General features: G+C 39.4%; 1 protein-coding gene across 1 annotated transcript in view; it reads right to left on the bottom strand.

Moving 5' to 3' along the window:
* Positions 1–19,844, bottom strand: part of LOC111055288 (rap guanine nucleotide exchange factor 4) — a 384,485-nt gene that overhangs the window by 330,608 nt on the left and 34,033 nt on the right. The gene's annotated exons all lie outside the window — the stretch shown is intronic.

Consider the following 19,844-nt stretch of genomic DNA (forward strand, 5'->3'; position numbering starts at 1 on the left):
AAACAATCAGTATAAAGATGGATTCACTTTAATTTGTCAGTAGAAAAGGGAAAAAGGGACATTATTTTTTCACTCATCTAGCATTCACTTTAATTTTACAGTATAAAGATGTATTCACTCAGTATAAAGATGGATTCACTTTGCATTTAAAGATTTTAGGGTTGCATTTAAAGTAATATCCTTGCATTTAAAGATCCTTGCAACTAACTCTAGAACGATAAACTTAAAGAGTAATAGGGTTTTAGCACATCTACAAAAGAGTTTCTTATCTATACTAGACTGGAATTTAATCTGTCAGTATAAGTTGAATTGGGTTCTTAGAGCTTCATGATGCTGACTTAAGATCTGACTGAGAGAATAATTTGAGCATATCTTCCAAGGTTGACTCTCACTGTCAGTATAACATTAGATGGAGTCACTTAATTTGACAGTAGAAATATGGATTCACTTTAATTTGACAGTAGAAATATGGATTCACTTTAATTTGACAGTAGAAAGATGGATTCACTTTAATCTGTCAGTAGGGAATTTTCCTCCAAAAAGGGAAATTATTTTTCCCTCACTGTCTCTCTTCCTCCCCTCGTCCTCACTGGGAGAGGGGTGAGGGAGAGGGAGAGGGAGAGGGAGAAGGAGAGGGAGAGGGAGAGGAGAGGGAGAGGGAGAGGGAGAGGGAGAAGGAGAAGGTGAGGGAGAGGGAGAGGAGAGGGAGAGGGAGAGGGGGAGGAGAGGGGGAGGAGAGGGGGAGGAGAGGGGGAGGGGGAGGGGGAGGGGGGAGGAGAGGGGGAGGAGAGGGGGAGGAGAGGGGGAGGAAAGGGGGAGGAGAGGGGGAGTTTGCGCATGCGCAGAGGGGGAGGGGGGAGGGGGAGGGGGATTTGCGCAAAATTTTTTCCTTATTTCTCGGGGATTGTGCAAAAAAACCCGTCTGAACTGTCTATATCAGGCTACTGAACACAGTAATTATGTGCACGCTGCATCCTCTGCAGAAGTTGAACTGTCATGTCAAGAGTCACAATGTCACAGTAGTTGAAGATCGGGAAGATCAGAGTCTTGACCAACATAACCTTTGTTGAAAAGGGAATGAAGTCAGAGATCCTCTTCAATGTCATAATCCCCCCAATGACCCTGTTACAAGTCTGAGTCACGTGGCTGGTCCAGTCAAGAGTCCTTGTCATTGTAAGTCCTAGATTTTTCACTTCAGAACTGTATTGCAATTGTATGTTATTCAATTTAATAAATGGTCCGTTAGTTATGTCAAGTGTGTTTAAAAGTCTTGAATAACCTATGACTATTGATTTTGATTTAGTTTCGTTAATTTTCAGTCCATTATTCTCAGTCCATCGTACCAAACGAGTCAAGTCAGCATTGACTTCATCAACTGTGACGTCGAAGTCATTTTTCTTGCAGTGCGGTATACTTGCAAGTCGTCGGCATACAGGTGATGTCTGGTCGTGAGTAGAGTGCTTGTCACGTCATTTATGTAGATGCTGAACAGCAGAGGACCCAATACCGAACCCTGAGGAACTCCTCTGTTCACTTCACGCCACCGTGAAGAGGCATCCCCGACTCTCACACACTGACACCGACCCTGAAGATAGGACCTCACCCATGCCACAGTGGAGTTGGAAAAACCTAAGTTTCTGAGTTTATAGAGTAAAGTGGGATGGAAAATGCTATCGAATGCCTTACTAAAATCTATTAGGACTAGAACTGTTAGCTCTCTACCATCCATAGCCCTACGAATGTCATCAGTGACTCTCAGGAGTGCAGAGGTGGTGCTATGACCACTACGGAACCCCGATTGAAAGTCACCAATCAATCCAGAACCATGGATAAATGTGCTTAATTGGGAGTGAACGATAATTTCCAGAACCTTGGACAAAACGGACAATAAGCTTATAGGCCTGTAATCAGATGGAGAGAGAGGGTTAGGGATCTTGTTCAAGGGAATCACTATGGATAGCTTCCAGTCATTAGGAAAAACGGACGTTAAAAGTGAGGTATTGATCAAATGGGTGATAAATGGGAGGATAAAAGGAAGGATAATTTTAATGAACTTAATCGGGATACCGTCTGCACCAACAGCATTACTCTTCACTCGATGAACAGCCAAGAAGACCTCTTGCTCCGTGACATTGGAGAAGTAGAAGTCCTCATTGGGATGAAAATCAGGCAGAGAGTCAAAGTGAGCACGAGCTTGGTCCAAACCCACAGGGATGTCAGTGAAGAAGTCATTGAGCTCATCCAGCGAGTGAGCAACAGTCGGTACCTGCCTCTCCTTGCCAGCCCCAATCTCCCTCAGAGCACGCCAAAGAGATGAAGTTGATGATCGCTTTGAGGAGATCAAGTTACGATAGTATGTAGCTTTCGCATTTCTAATTGTTTGCTTGCAAGAGTTCCTCAAAAGCTTATAATGATTGAAATCATTGGGGCTTTTTGAAGCTCTTGCAATTTTGCACCAATAATCTCGATCCCTCATTAGCTGGCGTATCTCATCTGTGAGCCATGGAGCAGGATCTCTGGTTACTCTGCGATTTTTTAAAGGAACACGTTTTTCAAAAAGAGAAACTATATTGTGGTTAAGAATGTCCAACATAACATTTACGTTATTAGTTTGGAAAATCTGTAACCAGTCAAGGTTAATTGCATCATTGAACAAATTGTGGTAGTTTATATTCTTATAATCTCTATAAGTGATTATTTTTGGTTTAGGTTTAGGCCTCTTAATATTATAAACTAGGAATATCATATCATGTGCAGAGAGGCCTGGAAAGGGGATCTGCCCATGGCACACAGCTGCTCTCACATCGGCAACTGCAATAAGATCAAGCAATGTGTCCGAAGTGGATGTATGGTGCGTAGCTTGGAGAGGCAGCAAGTTCATACCATTCGCAAAAAACATAGTGGTCAGTTGTATTTTGTCATGAGTATCAGGTCCAAGTAAGTCAGTATTGAAGTCACCCATGATAGCCACATGTTCATAGGGCACCATCAGCTCTAGTAGTGCTTCCTCAAATTCTGACATATACCCAATATGAGGCGGCCTGTAGCAAACTGCTATTAACATTTTAACTCCGTTACACTTAACCTCAATAAACATGTATTCAGGTCTAGCTGCACGGGAGGTATCAGAGGAAAACTTATGAACAGGCAGCAGAGAACGCTTGACAAACGCGGCAACCCCTCCCCCATTCTTGTGTAACCGGTCATTCCGAATGAGCACATAATCCTCGAGTGCAACAAGTCGATTAGGGATTGTCGGTTTCAGCCAGGTCTCGGATACAAGAATGATGTCACAATCTTTGCCCTCGAAAGTGTGCCTAAATTCATCTATATGACAGAGAAGGGATTGCGCATTAACATGAACGATCTTAAGTCGATCCGGGAAAGGAGAGAATGCCCGCTTGAGGGAATCGCCGACACTCAGCGCGGCCGCGCCGTCATCCTGCTGTATAGGCAAGGTGGCTGCGACGAAGCAGCAAGGCAGAAGAGGGGGGTGAATCGGCGAAACAATGAGAAGCTACAAAAAAGACACTTACCACATTCATACTGACACACACACACAAAGAAGGAAATGATAGAAGAAATAAAGAAATCATAAGAGATAGAAGAAGAAAATAATCAAGTGAAGAAGTCGAGCGCTATGAAACGATAAGATAATGCTATATTAGATGGCCTAGGCAGTTTGGCTCCATTGATAATTATAAACATACTAATACAGTGAATGCATATAAATCCACAAGAATAGCGAATATTGATAGAAGAGAAAAGAAGTAGAGAGCTGATAACTCAATCAAGATACTGTAATTAGGTACATAATTAGAGAAAAAAAATATATATATAAGTCAATGAACTGCATGCTGATAAATATAGGTATGAGCGATAACTTATTTACATTGTGACACAGAAAAATGAGAAGACCACTTAAAAAAAACATACATATACACATATATATATATTATATATATATATATATATATAATATATATATATATATATATATATATATATACATATCCACATATATACACCTATATAAGTAATAATAATAATAGAAGAGTAAATAGTCGATAGTAATAATAGGAAAGAAAGTAATGTTATCATGTAACTTTATCTTGACAAAGTGATAAACCCTACCGATTAACAAGAATTAGAACAGAGAACGGAGGCAACATATAAGAGAGAGAGAGAGAGAGAGAGAGTGGGAGAGAGTGGAAGAGTTAAACTCGCTACGGCAGAGTTCGGTTGTCATAGCAACCCTATAATGAAGTGGACCACTTTGTGGGTGAGAGCAAATTGTATTGTTGGAGATTTTTGATAATAGTTCGCTTCCTCGCCTCTTCAATTTTGCTCAGATCACTGCATCCTCTACTGGGCCACAAATAAGTGTGCATATCCCTTTCTTTTCTGAGAGTGATGCCCTTTCGAGCATTTGGCTTGTGCGTATTCTTCAATTTCTGAGAGTGATGCCCTTTCAAGCATTTGGATGGGCGTATTCTTTTCTTTTCTGAGAGTGATGCCCTTTCGAGCATTTGGCTTGTGTGTATTCGTTTGTTCTGAACAAAGCTCAGGCTAGAGCTACCAGTGGACTGTAATTTACTATTCCAATTATCAAATACAAACAAGGAGCAAAATTCAATCTTCAATTTGAGCCAGGTTATTGGTACAGTTAAACTCTGCATTAATGAACAATAAAAAGAGCAAAAACTCACCGGATTTAATCCAATTTTGTCTACTTGCCCTTCGAAGCCTTTATTAGGTGTTTTGGTCAGATTCGAGGTGGGAAGAAATCTGGGAAAAAGATAGGTTTTTGCTTCCAGGCTGTTTTTCACGTTCAACTTGCAGGCTGGTTCTGTACTATGGTTGAACAAAGCTCAAACTGGATTCTTTATAAATTCAAAACTGATGCAAATTAATTCAATTTAACACTATTTACGCTGTTATATTTATAATTCACACACACGACACTTAAACAATCAATTACTAGAAATTTCCGATGGAAATTACATGACAAAATACAAATTTGCTCTTGCACAAGACGACGGGCTGATAAATCAAGAACAACGACTGAACAAGAATGACTCGGGCTTTTTTCTCCTCGACAAACCAAACAGCTGGACGATCGACACTAGCGCACAAGCCTGCTACGGGCAGAACTGTAGTCTGGGATTTGGCGCTAGTATTCAAAAATGCTCTGGCCAGACCATACCCCCGCCTCTGAAAAACTATTTTTCAGCCAAGTTACAAAACTGAAAAAAAACCACAGAAAGGAAAAAATCCAGACATGACAAAAAAAAACAAAACACCAACACGAAAAAACAACACAAAAGAAAAAATGCAACAATCACTGCAACTATTGAGTTGGGAGTGGATACAGTTTTGTAACTGGTCTTTTATAAATACCAGTTTTTAGGTGAACACTCGCCACTCGAACCTCGCCATCACTTCCCGGAAACACCTGTTCGATGACACCCAGTGGCCACTGCAATGGAGGTGTGTTTGGTTGGTCCACTACCACAACCGTTCCCACACTGATAGAAGTGGGTGATTTCAACCATTTTTTACGACTTTGGAGTTCGTGCAGGTACTCTCTTCTCCATCGATTCCAGAACGATTGAATAAGTTGACCAATCAATTCATACCTGGTGAGACGATTCACAGGGACACTGTCCACGTCCCGCATGGGAAACGATTTCAACGGTGTTAGCGTCAAAAAATGTGCTGGGGTTAAAGCCAGCGGTTCACACGGATCCTCACTCAGTACACACAGTGGGCGGGAATTCAGGACACCTTCAATCTGCACCAACACCGTGTTCAGTTCCTCATAGGTGAGAAGTTGATTGCCAATTACTCGGAACAGATGCACCTTTACAGATTTGACATTTGCCTCCCACAGACCTCCAAAATGCGGTGAACCAGGGGGAATGAATTTCCATTCAATTTTGTGTTCGGCGAGTTGACTAGTCAATGTGGTTTGAAACTCGGACGAATTCAAAAGTTGAGATATCTTTCGCAACTGTTCCTTGGCACCTACAAAATTAGTACCACAATCGGAATACATCACACGACAGGGTCCACGACAGGACAAAAAACGACGAAACGCGGCTAAAAACATGGGCGTTGATAGATCCGATACCAACTCAATATGTACCACCTTTGTTGCCATACACACAAACAGACAAATGTAGGCTTTCAAAATACAAGGATTACGACGTCTCGTCATAGTAATACGCAAAGGACCAGCGTAATCCACACCACAATTTTCAAATGGTTTGCATTGTGACACTCGACAAGCAGGCAGGTCACCCATTTTTGGAATGATTGCATTATCACTAGGTCGAACACGGAAACAACGATTACACTTAAACACACAAATACGAATAATAGAGCGAGCAGACAGTATCCAGAATTTCTGTCTGATCAAGGACAACAATAACGAAGGTCCAGCATGACAGTTCTTCTTGTGATGATAATCAATCAACATCGATACGAAAGTGTCGGATTTTGTCTCAAATCTCAGTCTCAAATTCCAGTCCAGCATGAGACAAACGACCACCGACGCGAATCACGCCTTTATCAATGAATGGAGACAGGCGACGAAGGCGCATAGAACAATCTTCTCCCTTCTCCAATTGCACAAATTCAGATGAAAAATGTATCTTCTGCACCACTTTACATAGATACCTCTCAGCAACATCGAAATCTGATTCCTCTGATTGGGGTAAGATTCGTAAGAATTTGAGAACAAGAATTACAATTCTCAAAAGACGACCATAATCCGAACAACGACCAATCAATGAATATACTGCATTGCTGTTACAATCAGGAGATTTTGTGACTGTCAACACTGACGGTTTTTTCGCCTCCGGTGGATCCACGATCTCTTCCATTTGAGTTCGGACGGGCCAATCGCATTCGTCCTCTGCTAACCATGATGGACCTGAGAGCCACAACGGAAAGTTCACAAGCTCAACTGGTGATAAACCTCTAGACAAACAGTCAGCGGGATTTTCAATTCTGGCAACATGCATCCACTCCTGTATACAGGAATCCTGTATTTTTGTGACGCGATTACCAACAAAAGTTTGCCATTTTGCGGATGGAGCATTAATCCAACACAAGGTGACTGTCGAATCAGAGAGTGCGACAATACGAGACACATGACAACGTTCACTAATAATAGTGACTACTGAATTCATGAGTTCTGCCAACAGGAGTGCCGCACACAACTCCAAACGAGTTATTGAAACAACTTTAGATGGTGCTACCTTGGACTTGGAACACAATAATACAACTCTTGACTCCTTGCTCTCCTTCTGCGACTTCACATAGATAACTGCACCATAACCCGACAATGATGCGTCACAAAAACCAATCAAACTGATGTGAGAATCCTGAAACAAACCAACGTGACGTGGAACAGCAAATTTTGATAATAGAGGCAACTCTTTTTGACAATTCTCCCAAAGAGTGCATATAGACTCAGGCGGCTTCTCGTCCCAATCCACTCCTAATTTCCACAGTTTCTGGACAAGACACTTGAGAAATAATGTAAACGGTGACAAGAGACCAAGTGGATCATAGATACGAGCCATCACTGACAGAATAGAACGCTTAGTAGCGACGACCTCACCACACTTGACGGAAAACTGAAACAGATCAGTACTAGGTTGCCAATTCAATCCCAAGATAGCCAAGGAGTTGTCTGCTTCGAAATCCTTGTACGAAAACGATTTCTCTTCCTCCGAGAATTTCTCCAGCATTGATGGTGAATTTGACGTCCACTTTGTGAGCGAGAAACCTCCTCCCTCAAACAGCTGCTTGGACTGATGATACAGCTCCGCGGCCTCTGACTCTGTGGCGACAGATGTGACTAAGTCGTCCATGAACATGTCTCTTGGTATTCTCGCCTTGGCTGCTGGAAAACGATTTCCATCCTCCTCTACAAGCTGGTGGACGGTGCGAAGTGCCAAATATGGAGAGCTTGAAACACCAAAAACAACACAATTGAGCTGATAAATTTCGATCGGATCCTCCGGCGAAAATCTCCACAATACATGCTGATAACGACGGCAGGAATCCTCCACTAATATCTGTCGATACATTTGTTTAATGTCGGCAGTTAGTGCGATTGGGAACAAACGAAAATTAACTAACAAAACAAAAATGTCAGTCTGCAATTTGGGACCAGCATGAAGAACCTGGTTCAATGACAATCCCGATGATGTTCTGGAACCAGCATCAAATACAATTCGGATGGGCGTGGTAGTGCTGCTTGCTTTCACGATGGCGTGATGCGGTATGTAGTAACCACCTCGGTCTGTCTGATCTGCTACAAACGACATGTGACCCTGACGTAGGTAATCAATCAATATTTCATGATATGAAATACGAGTATTGCTGTCATGCTCTAGTCGTCTCTCCAAAGTCAGCAGTCTGCGTTCGGCGACAGCATACGAATCTCCCAAGCTGCTGGGCGGCTCTGCAAATGACAAGGCAACAACAAAACGACCAGAATTCACACGATGTACAGACTTCCGAAAATTTACCTCACACTCCAACTCTTCCGGTTTCAGTTGACAGCTTGGTGTAGGGCACGATTCCAACTCCCAAAAACGTTCCACAAAACTATCCAACGATGGACTACTAACGAATGGACTACAGATGGCTGTAAAACAATTCGACACATTCGTTGTTGAAGTGAGAATCGGCGCTCACCCCATCAGAATGTGACCAAAGACACTATTAACAGTCATCAATTCGTGCGATTCACCTATACTAGGACTCCCACGCAGCAAGTGAGGAACTAACTCCGCACCAATGATGCCATCTATTCTACTAGGAAGGTAGAATTTGTCGTCAGCCAGTGTGAGATTTTCAAGATGATGAAGTTTGGATCTGTCGATTTCACAAGAAGGCAACTTGTTGATGATTCTATCTACCACTGTGGCATCCATCGAAAACTTGACGGTAGGATCCAACTTCGACTGAATCGACACACAAGTACGACCTCGAACTTCACTAGTACCACCACCGAATCCACGAACAACGGTTTTCATGGGCTGGAATGGTAGTCTCAAACGCCGACACAATTTGGCTGTAACAAAATGACACTGACTCCCGGTGTCAACCAAGAAACGAACATCACAAAGCTGATCATTACAATCTCGAATATGTGCAGTGACGGTCGACAACACAACAGTCGAATTTTCTACATCGTTGGATGTAGAACAACAACTAATAGGTGATGTGCCACCTGCCTTGGAGTTCGACGAGGACGCAACACCTTCATTGGAACTTGATCTGGAAAAGTGCAATAAAGAATGATGAGATTCTCGACATTGAGCACACTGAGTTTTACTACGACAATTTTTACTCAAATGATCCACATCAAGACAACGAAAACAACAAAACTTTCCTTTAATCAAACAATAACGATCCCAAGGAGTCATTTTCAAGAAACTAGCACAATCTACTAACTGATGACCCGGTTTTGAGCACTTCAGACAATTAGGATTTTTACTAGATGTATCGTTAGATGAATCATTAGATTGAACCACAAACACCTTTGATTTATTATCCTTTTTGTGCTTCATATTAAACGATTCAGTCTGTTTCTCATCAGAAGGAAGAGTCTTAATTTGCTTTTCAATGAATTTGACATAATCGGCATAAGTTGGCATAGCCTTGTCACGTACGGCCGATTCAAAATTTCTACGAGAACTTGGATCCAGCAATCTCAAGCCATGATAGAGGAATATCGAGTCTGACAAATCAGTGAGTCGCAATCTCTTCACTGCATTGATTGAACTGCAAAACCCATCCAAAATCGCAATACAACCTGCCTTTGATTCTGATTTTATTGGACGAAATTCAAAAATTTGTTTGAAATAGGCATCAACTTGCGCCCGTGGATCGTTATAGCGGGTCAATAATGCCTGCCAAATTATTTGATAATTATTAGCCAATGGTGGCAAATGACGACAAATATTTGCTGCTTGTCCAGTAAGTCTACTTACAAGATATTGGACCTTCTGCTGATCGTTCAAACTCTTGTTGTCATGTACCAATGCCTTAAATAATTCATAAAACACCGACCATTGAGTCTGGTTCCCATCAAATTTCGGAAGGTCGATTTTGGGCAGTACCGACTCGGATACGACCGGCTGTGCACTAGCTGCTGCAGCTGCCGAAGATTGAGCAATAGCATCAGTCGCCTCTTTCTGTTTGAGAGTGTTAGCCGCTACTTCAATATACTGAAACAGATCTAGATGTGAGTCGTTGAATGCTACAACATGGTCTTTATTCAACTCAAGTTCCAACTCATTAACCACTAATTCTGTCTTTTCATAATCCGAAATGGTCTGAGACACCCGAGGATACAACACTAAAAATTGCTCAGCAACTTTTGGATCAGAGACATTTTTAGACAGGTCATAAATTTTTTGCAATCTGGCATACAATTGTTCCAGTTTAGCGCGATGAACCCTGATTTGTTTCTGTAATTTTTCCTCCATCCTGAACTCATACACAAAACAATTCAGCCCCGACAATACAAAACAACAGACAAAAAAAACAAGAATGAGTTCAAAACTAAATGGAAGGAAGAATCACGACTAGTAAGTTATCAAAGTTAAACTTTGATTATCAATTCACAAGACAAGTTACTGCTGAAGACAAAACTATATGATTAGATAATGTTCTTCCAAAAACTCACAAACAAACGATAACTTGTTGAATTGAACAAACAAAATCATGCAGGTGATTAACCTTCACTAACATGTACAATACAAAATGGACAATACAAAATCCAACAAACAAATTCCTGAGAAAAGAGCACAATGAGCCTAGTTTCAGGAAAATTACAATTTTAACTGAAATAAATTTAATTTCAGACAAATACAAATTGACAAGAAACCTTGCTCTTGAACAAGGCTACAACAAACTAAAGTTGTGCATAGATCAGACCATTCTGAACATGCCAACATTGGACAAATACGAAATTGCTTAAATCCAATGTGTGTGAATTAATCAACAAATTACAAATTTAAATTCATCCCGGTCTGGAGGCCCAGAAATATTCTGAACAAAGCTCAGGCTAGAGCTACCAGTGGACTGTAATTTACTATTCAATTATCAAATACAAACAAGGAGCAAAATTCAATCTTCAATTTGAGCCAGGTTATTGGTACAGTTAAACTCTGCATTAATGAACAATAAAAAGAGCAAAAACTCACCGGATTTAATCCAATTTTGTCTACTTGCCCTTCGAAGCCTTTATTAGGTGTTTTGGTCAGATTCGAGGTGGGAAGAAATCTGGGAAAAAGATAGGTTTTTGCTTCCAGGCTGTTTTTCACGTTCAACTTGCAGGCTGGTTCTGTACTATGGTTGAACAAAGCTCAAACTGGATTCTTTATAAATTCAAAACTGATGCAAATTAATTCAATTAACACTATTTACGCTGTTATATTATAATTCACACACACGACACTTAAACAATCAATTACTAGAAATTTCCGATGGAAATTACATGACAAAATACAAATTTGCTCTTGCACAAGACGACGGGCTGATAAATCAAGAACAACGACTGAACAAGAATGACTCGGGCTTTTTTCTCCTCGACAAACCAAACAGCTGGACGATCGACACTAGCGCACAAGCCTGCTACGGGCAGAACTGTAGTCTGGGATTTGGCGCTAGAATTCAAAAATGCTCTGGCCAGACCATCGTTTCTTTTCTGAGAGTGATGTCATTTCAAGCATTTGTCTTGTGCGTATTCGGTTTTTTTTAAAGTGATGCCCTTTTGAGCATTTGGCATGTGCGTATTCTTTCCTTTTCTGAGAGTGATGCCCTTTCAAGCATTTGGTTTGTGCGTATTTGTTTCTTTTCTGAAAGTGATGCTCTCTCGAGCATTTGCTTTTGCGTATTCTTTTCTTCTCTGAGAGTGATGCCCTTTCGAGCATTTGGCTTGTGCGTATTCGTTTCTTTTCTGAGAGTGATGCTCTCTCGAGCATTTGGCTTGTGCGTATTCGTTTCTTTTCTGAGAGTGATACTCTCTTGAGCATTCGCCTTTTGCGTTTTCATTTCTTCTCTGAGAGTGATGCCCTTTCGAGCATTAGGCTTGTGCGTATTCGTTTCTTTTCTGAGAGTGATGCCCTTTCCAGCATTTGGCTTGTGCGTATTCGTTTCTTTTCTGAGAGTGATGCCCTTTCAAGCATTTGGCTTGTGCATTTCTTTTACTTTCTGAGAGTGAAGCCCTTTCAAGCATTTGGCTTGTGCGTATTCGTTTTTTTTTTTTGAGAGTGATGCCCTTTCGAGCATTTGCCTTTTGCGTTTTCATTTCTTCTCTGAGAGTGATGCCCTTTCGAGCATTAGGCTTGTGCGTATTCGTTTCTTTTCTGAGAGTGATGCCCTTTCCAGCATTTGGCTTGTGCGTATTCGTTTCTTTTCTGAGAGTGATGCCCTTTCAAGCATTTGGCTTGTGCATTTCTTTTACTTTCTGAGAGTGAAGCCCTTTCAAGCATTTGGCTTGTGCGTATTCGTTTTTTTTTTTTGAGAGTGATGCCCTTTCGAGCATTTGGCTTGTGCGTATTCGTTCTTTTCTGAGAGTGATGCTCTCTCAAGCATTTGCCTTTTGCATATTCTTTTCTTTTCTGAGAGTGATGCCCTTTCGAGCATTTGGCTTGTGCGTATTTGTTTATTTCTGAGAGTGATGCCTTTTCAAGCATTTGGCTTGTGCGTTTTCATTTCTTTTCTGAGAGTGATGCCCTTTCGAGCATTTGGCTTGTGCGTATTCGTTTCTTTTCTGAGAGTGATGCCCTTTCCAGCATTTGGCTTGTGCGTATTCGTTTCTCTTCTGAGAGTGATGCCCTTTCCAGCATTTGGCTTGTGCATTTCCTTTACTTTCTGAGAGTGATGCCCTTTCAAGCATTTGGCTTGTGCAAATTCGTTTCTTTTCTTAGAGTGATGCCCTTTCCAGCATTTGGCTTGTGCGTATTCGTTTCTTTTCTGAGAGTGATGCCCTTTTGTGCATTTGGCTTGTGTGTATTCTTTCCTTTTCTGAGAGTGATGTCCTTTCGAGCATTTGGCTTGTGCGTATTCTTTTCTTATATGAGAGTGATGCCCTTTCAAGCATTTGGTTTGTGCATATTTGTTTCTTTTCTGAGAGTGATGCCCTTTCGTGCATTTGGATTGTGCGTATTCTTTCTTTTTCTGAGTGTGATGTCCTTTCGACCATTTGGCTTGTGCGTGTTCTTTTCTTTTATGAGAGTGATGCCCTTTCAAGCATTTGGTTTGTGCATATTTGTTTCTTTTCTGAGAGTGATGCCCTTTCGAGCATTTGGCTTTTGCGTATTTGTTTCTTCTCTAAGAGTGATGGCTGCCCTATCGAGCAAAAAATTGTACCTAATGAGATATTCGACAAGATGGCATAGAATCAATCGATTCAAAAACTTTACTATGATCTTAATGTATTCAAAAACATCGAAGATTTTGTAGTTGGAGAGGATATATATATGCAGAATATTCATAACAAAGAATGGAAAAAGGTAGAATAATTGAAAAATTAGCATAACCACGTTCATTCCTGGTTAGAAACAATAATGGCGGTGTTCAGCGAAGAAACACAATTTATATACGAAAAATAAAAAAGGGATTATAGGATAATAATATAAAGACTTAAAAGATACTATATACTATATACTATAGTATATAAAGACTTAAAAAGGGAGATGTGCAGGTGATAATTATTATTAGATAGATAGATAGATAGATAAAGAATTTATTGATACTCATAACAAAAAGCACAATTACAATTCCAAAGCAATAACAAAAATTCAATTGGCATGGCACATGCCGTCAGCCAGAGTTGGTAGTTTATCTGTATCATATCATATCAATTTTTCGATAAGCTGATTTCTCGAAATTCTAAATTATTTCGGACAACATCTTATCGATACTCTCTATGCATTCAATCGCTCCGAATGAAAGCTATCAATTTTAGAAAAGAAAAATTCATCATCAGACCTTAGCGCATCATATAATTATTCTAAATGGCAGCAAGACTTCTCAAATCATTCACCCAATAAATACATTTAGTTCGATTTGCATGTATAAAAATGAGAAAGAAAGACACAACAAAATAAATAAATGTATACAACTGTATCTCTAATTACATAAATTACAATAATTCTACGGTACTATAAATGTCATGGGATATAACCCTCATGTTGTTCTCAGTAATTGAACTCTGTAACCAATTGCTCCCGATACTTCAAAGCCTCGTCAATATAGCCCACCAATCTTCTCCTGTTTTCACCATTCAGGTATCTAAGTATAGTTTCCTCTTCTATAATCCAGCGACCGAACCATTTCATCCGAAACTCTCCCAGTACTGTGCATCGACCCAAGAAGTGGCATGTGTCTTCTATCTCCCTGCTATTGCAAAGTGAACATATATAGCTGTTATCATTCCTATCTACCCTGAAATTCAGAGGTAACAGGGACCCTCTGACTCTGAATATCATACTGATAAAACGTCTCTTGTTTTCGTCATTAATATAATCTCTTCCAATTGTATGCGACGTTCTTAGTCTCTGATACATTGAGTGGAACTGCGAAGTTGCGGCCCTATTCCACCAAGTTTCTATCAATCTGTCACGTATCCGTTCAATGATAATTTCACATCCATTTCTCCATAAACTCGGCTGGGTCACTGGATCAATCCAGTCCATATTGTATTGCACATACAAATGTTTCCAATCCTTGTACCATCCACATTTGCTTTGCGCCATCAATCTTGTTATTCATCCTGTGAATCTGAACTCAGGTAGGTTTATAGTCTTTATAATTATTATTATCATAAATGATAGTTACCAGGACATTAATAACAGTCCAGTCTTGAATATATTAAAATAAAGATGGTTGATATGAAGAGTATCATTTACTCTTAATACACAAGCGAATTGCGTGTGTGCATTCTTTTCTTTTCTGAGAGTGATGCATTTTCGAACATTTGGCTTGTGCTTAGAATGTTACAGTTGCTATATGTCGGCTAATGCCCACATGAGCTTCTTGCTTGTGCGTGGGTAATGTGAAGTGTGATTTGATGGAAGGTCCATGCTTACCGGCGGGTCTCGAACCCACGACCCTAGTCGATTCGGGTATCCTGGCAGGCATTGGGGTTTTGGCCTAAATCGACTGTTATAGGTTTTTCTAACGAAAGTTATATTTGTCAATCAAATTCTCCGCTTGTATGTTTCAAATCCAGGCCAGTATGTTCAGAATTAGTTTGAAAAAAGTAGAGTTAGTTAATCCAAGATTGAGTCAAGCTGTGATTGAATATATTTGACTCAAATGATAATTCAAAGAGCGTTAGCGAGATTTCACATATGAAAACACTACATAAATACTTCAACTTTCGCATATTTCATCATACTTCTTGCTCAATGTTATTGTAAAACAGTAAACGTAAATTGCCAGTTGAAAGTAACTTTTTCTCGACCATTTTCTCTCTCTCTCTCCGTCTCAGTCTCTCTCTTTCTCTTTGGTGGAGAGTTAGTGGGGAGGATATTTTCAATATTCTTTCCGAAGAATCGACATTGATATGTCCAAAGCTTCGTCAATTCATGTATATCCATAACAATATTATCTTTAGTTATTACAAATTGCTTTTTCGTATCAGATACAGTTCAATAATTATTTTCTTAGTCTATATTATGTAAATTCATAATTTTGCTGTATTGTAAGCTATTTTATATAAGTGTATAAGCCAGTATATATTGCAATCAACATAAATAAAGTACTCAATCAATCAATCCCACAATATATATATATATTATATATATATATATATATATATATATATATATCTTAGGGTTCTGTGGCAGAGAGGACCAGGAGTCCTAACTCCGCCCAAATAAAGTCATATAATCAATCAATCAATCTCACTCTCACACACACACACTCACTCACTCACTCTCGCTCACTAGAATGGACAATGATATGTCCAAAGCTCCGCCAATTTATGTAGATGCATAACAATATGATTATTATCTATAGTTATTATATTACAAATTGCTTTTTCATATCATATACAGTTCAATAGTTATTTTCTTAGTCTACATTATGTAAATTCATCTATAACTTTGCTGTATTGTAAGCTATTGTATATAAGTGTATAAGCCAGTATATATTGTAATCTCCATAAATAAAGTACTCAATCAATCAATCACTCACCTACTCACTCACTCTCGCTCACTCACCTACTCTCTCTCTCTCTCTCTCTCTCTCTCTCTCTCTCTCTCTCTCTCTCTCTCTCCTCTCTCTCTCTCTCTCTCTCTCTCTCTCTATCTCTCTTTTTGCCTTCTCTCCCCTCAATCGTTAATTCTCTTTCATCCGATTCTCCACCCTGGCGAGACATGTACATGTGTAAATAATACTCCATGGATTCTGGGACTCATACCTATCTCCGGTGAGATTCACTTTTATCTGTCAGAATTCCTCATAAGCAAACAACAACACTTCCCATTCAATCAATACTGACAATGATGGAGTGAATCCCACTACAGAATATTATATGGGTTTCACTTCAAACTGTCAGAATTTCTCATAAGAAAACAACAGAACTTCCCATTCAATCAATACTGACAATAAATGGAGTGGACCCTATTTCAGAATATTATGTGGGTTCCACTTCAAACTGTCAGAATTACTCATAAGAAAACAACAGAACTTCCCATTCAATCAATACTGACAATGATGGAGTGAATCCTACTACAGAATATTATGTGAGATTCACTTGAAACTGTCAGAAATTCTTGTCAATAACTCCACTGCTTTCCATGCGATGAACGCTGCCAGCTCATAGTGGATCTCATGCATAATGTATTATTAATCGCGAGCAGAGGGCTTTCAGTAGAAATGAATTCGGTCCAGTTCCCTAGCGAACAGACGGTTCCCTAGCGAACAGACGGTTCCCTGGCGAACAAACGGCTCCCTGCAATCGAACGACCGTTCATGTAAACAACACTATGTATTCAACTGGTACATATTCTGTGTAGGAGTAGTACATTCAGTTAAAAAATCTGGTGTGGCGCACTCACACAACTTTACTTGCCGTTATGAAAATTGATCACCTGACGCTAGTGTTCCCGCGCATCTCAAGTCTACTATTCAAAGATTTGAGGCAGCTGGTGACAGGGCAATAACGCTGGAGACACACGAGGTCTGCTATCTCTTCATAGTGAATCATTAAATAGAATAAACAGTTGCCAACAGTTTGCAATTGGATACTCACATTTTCTCGAATTTCGAGCTTATTTTTAATTTTAGGTGAAAATGTTACTGAACATCAATTGTAGAGATTTTCATGCTCAATCTTTTCCACTTGAATTTTTTTGTTTAAATTGTATCTGAAGCCTGATAATTGGGAATCTGAAATCAAACTTTGCATAGATGGGGCGGAGCTCCTGAACTTTTTACAGATATGGGACTTGTGGCAGTTGATAGAGCTTATCAATGACTAATTTAGGTATGAATTTGATCAAAATCGTTGGAGCCGTTTTCGAGAAAATCGTGAAAAACCCTGTTTTCGACAACATTTCCGCCATTTTAACCGCCATCTTGAATCGCATTTGATCGAAATTGTTCGTGTCGGATCCTTATAGTGTAAGGACCTTAATTTCCAAATTTCAAGTCATTCCGTTGATTGAAACACTGTGCGTGTACACAGACGCACATACACTCATTCACACACAGACACACATACAACAGACCAATACCCAAAAACCACTTTTTTGGACTCAAGGGACCTTGAAACGTAAAGAAATTTAGAAATTGGGTACCTCAATTTTTTTCGGAAAGCAATACTTTCCTTACCTATGGTAATAGGGCAAGGAAAGTAATACATACGGCATGGATAATATGGAGTTACGAATATAATAAGTGGAGTTTGTGATAGAGAGAGGTAGATAATAGTTATTTATGTATTAAGAGCATAGAAAGCGACTTTATCACTCGAGTCAAAACAGTTACCACGTAGTGAAGTGTAGTAATTTTGACGAGAGCGATAAAGAAGCTTTTCGCTCATATCACATACAAAAATTTTTCTTCAACTGCAGTATTGGATTCCAATACAATAAACAGTTTTTTTTTTAATAATTTATCGTTCAAGTCCATTGCTGAATTCATTGTCGAATTGAGATGATGATAAGCTTCAAATCTAGCTCACCCAAAAAATGTAGCCTACTGCGCATGCTCTGGGGTTAGTGAGAGTAAAGTAAACAGCTGGCGAGCGTAAAGTAAACAGCTGGCGAGCGTAAAGTAAACAGCTGGCGAGCGTAAAGTAAACAGCTGGCAAGAGTAAAATAGACTCTCGGTCGCTCCTCACAAAAACAGCTGTTTTATGATGAGTTTTCGTTTCCTAAAGAAGAACTTTACAAGCGGTTGTGGAAAAATTTATTTTGTTTTGACTTTATAACATTACAAGTGTTGTGGGCGAAGTTGAGGCAATTAGAGCTCCCTCCTCCACTTAACCCATCAGCGAGAAAGATTGATTGAGTACTTTATTTATGTAGATTATATTCTTAATTTACCAAGGATGGTTATCAATAAGCCTATTCAAAATTCTTCAAGATTTTAGACGTCAGGATTTCAATTTGACAAGTTTTTGATAATATCATTGTGGAGCACAGGTTGCCTGCTAGTATGATATGAACAAGATCAACAATTACTGAACTGTATATGATATGAAAAGTAAGCAATTTGGAATAACTATAGATAGTATTGTTTTGCATCAACACAAACTGAGCAAGCTACAAAGGGCCGTGGATTCATTTTTATCTGGCATTATTGCCCATTTATAACATTGAAGCGTCTCATTCAACTTATGCTGAAAACTGAGCTAGCTACAGAATACCGTGAGATTCCATTTAACCTGACAGCAGTCCCTATAAAAAAAATCAATGCCACCCTTTTAATAAATACTGACAATTGAAGTGAATCCCACCTCACCAGTTTCATAAAAGCAGAGGATATGAATTTCATATCAAATACATGTAATAGATAGCTCAGTATATAGACACGTTGTTTATTATAAAGCAGACAATTATGTATGGGGAAATATTGAATACTTTTTCTATATAGGGAGATTGAGGTAGTATATGCCTAAATGAATACAAATCCTATACTATTAAACGAGCAACTTCTGTTCATATGTTTAGATGTTTATATGTTTGTATTCCACTGGATCTCGAAAAAGGCTCTAACGATTCTCACGAAATTCAGAACATAGTAGGTTTATAATATAAAGATTTGTTTGCACTAGGTCTCATCCCTGGGAAAACTCGCTAAAGGACATTAAAAGGATAATTATTATTCATCCTTGGAAAAACAGATGATAATAATTACTTCGTCTTCTGTTGGTGATGGAAGTGAGTGAGCGAGTTCATGTGTGTGGGACTGTGTCAAAATTATGACTCAGCTGTTGAACTTTTGTAATCATTCAATCAGGTACTTAGTGACGGTTGCAAAAAAGCCGGGATATTTTCAACCCTGATTAATTCCAGTAGATCCATCTTTTTGAAATGGTCTTCTCTGACTTGGTACACGTGAAGTTGATCAGGATTGGAATTTGACCTGCTTTTGTGCAACTGGGCCTTTGTGAGGGAAATTTTTGCATTCCTCTGGGAATTTATCTCAATTTACTGTGATTAGATAGAACATTTCTGTATGAATGTTATGATAATTTCTTCTTTGGTAATAAATTTCTTATGCTTTTGTACTCCAGAGCAAAGCTCGGTCCCCGATATTATGGAATATACAGAGTCAGTCATTATGTATGGGAA

Source organism: Nilaparvata lugens, chromosome 14 (assembly GCF_014356525.2).
Source record: "Nilaparvata lugens isolate BPH chromosome 14, ASM1435652v1, whole genome shotgun sequence".
Lineage (NCBI taxonomy): Eukaryota > Metazoa > Arthropoda > Insecta > Hemiptera > Delphacidae > Nilaparvata > Nilaparvata lugens.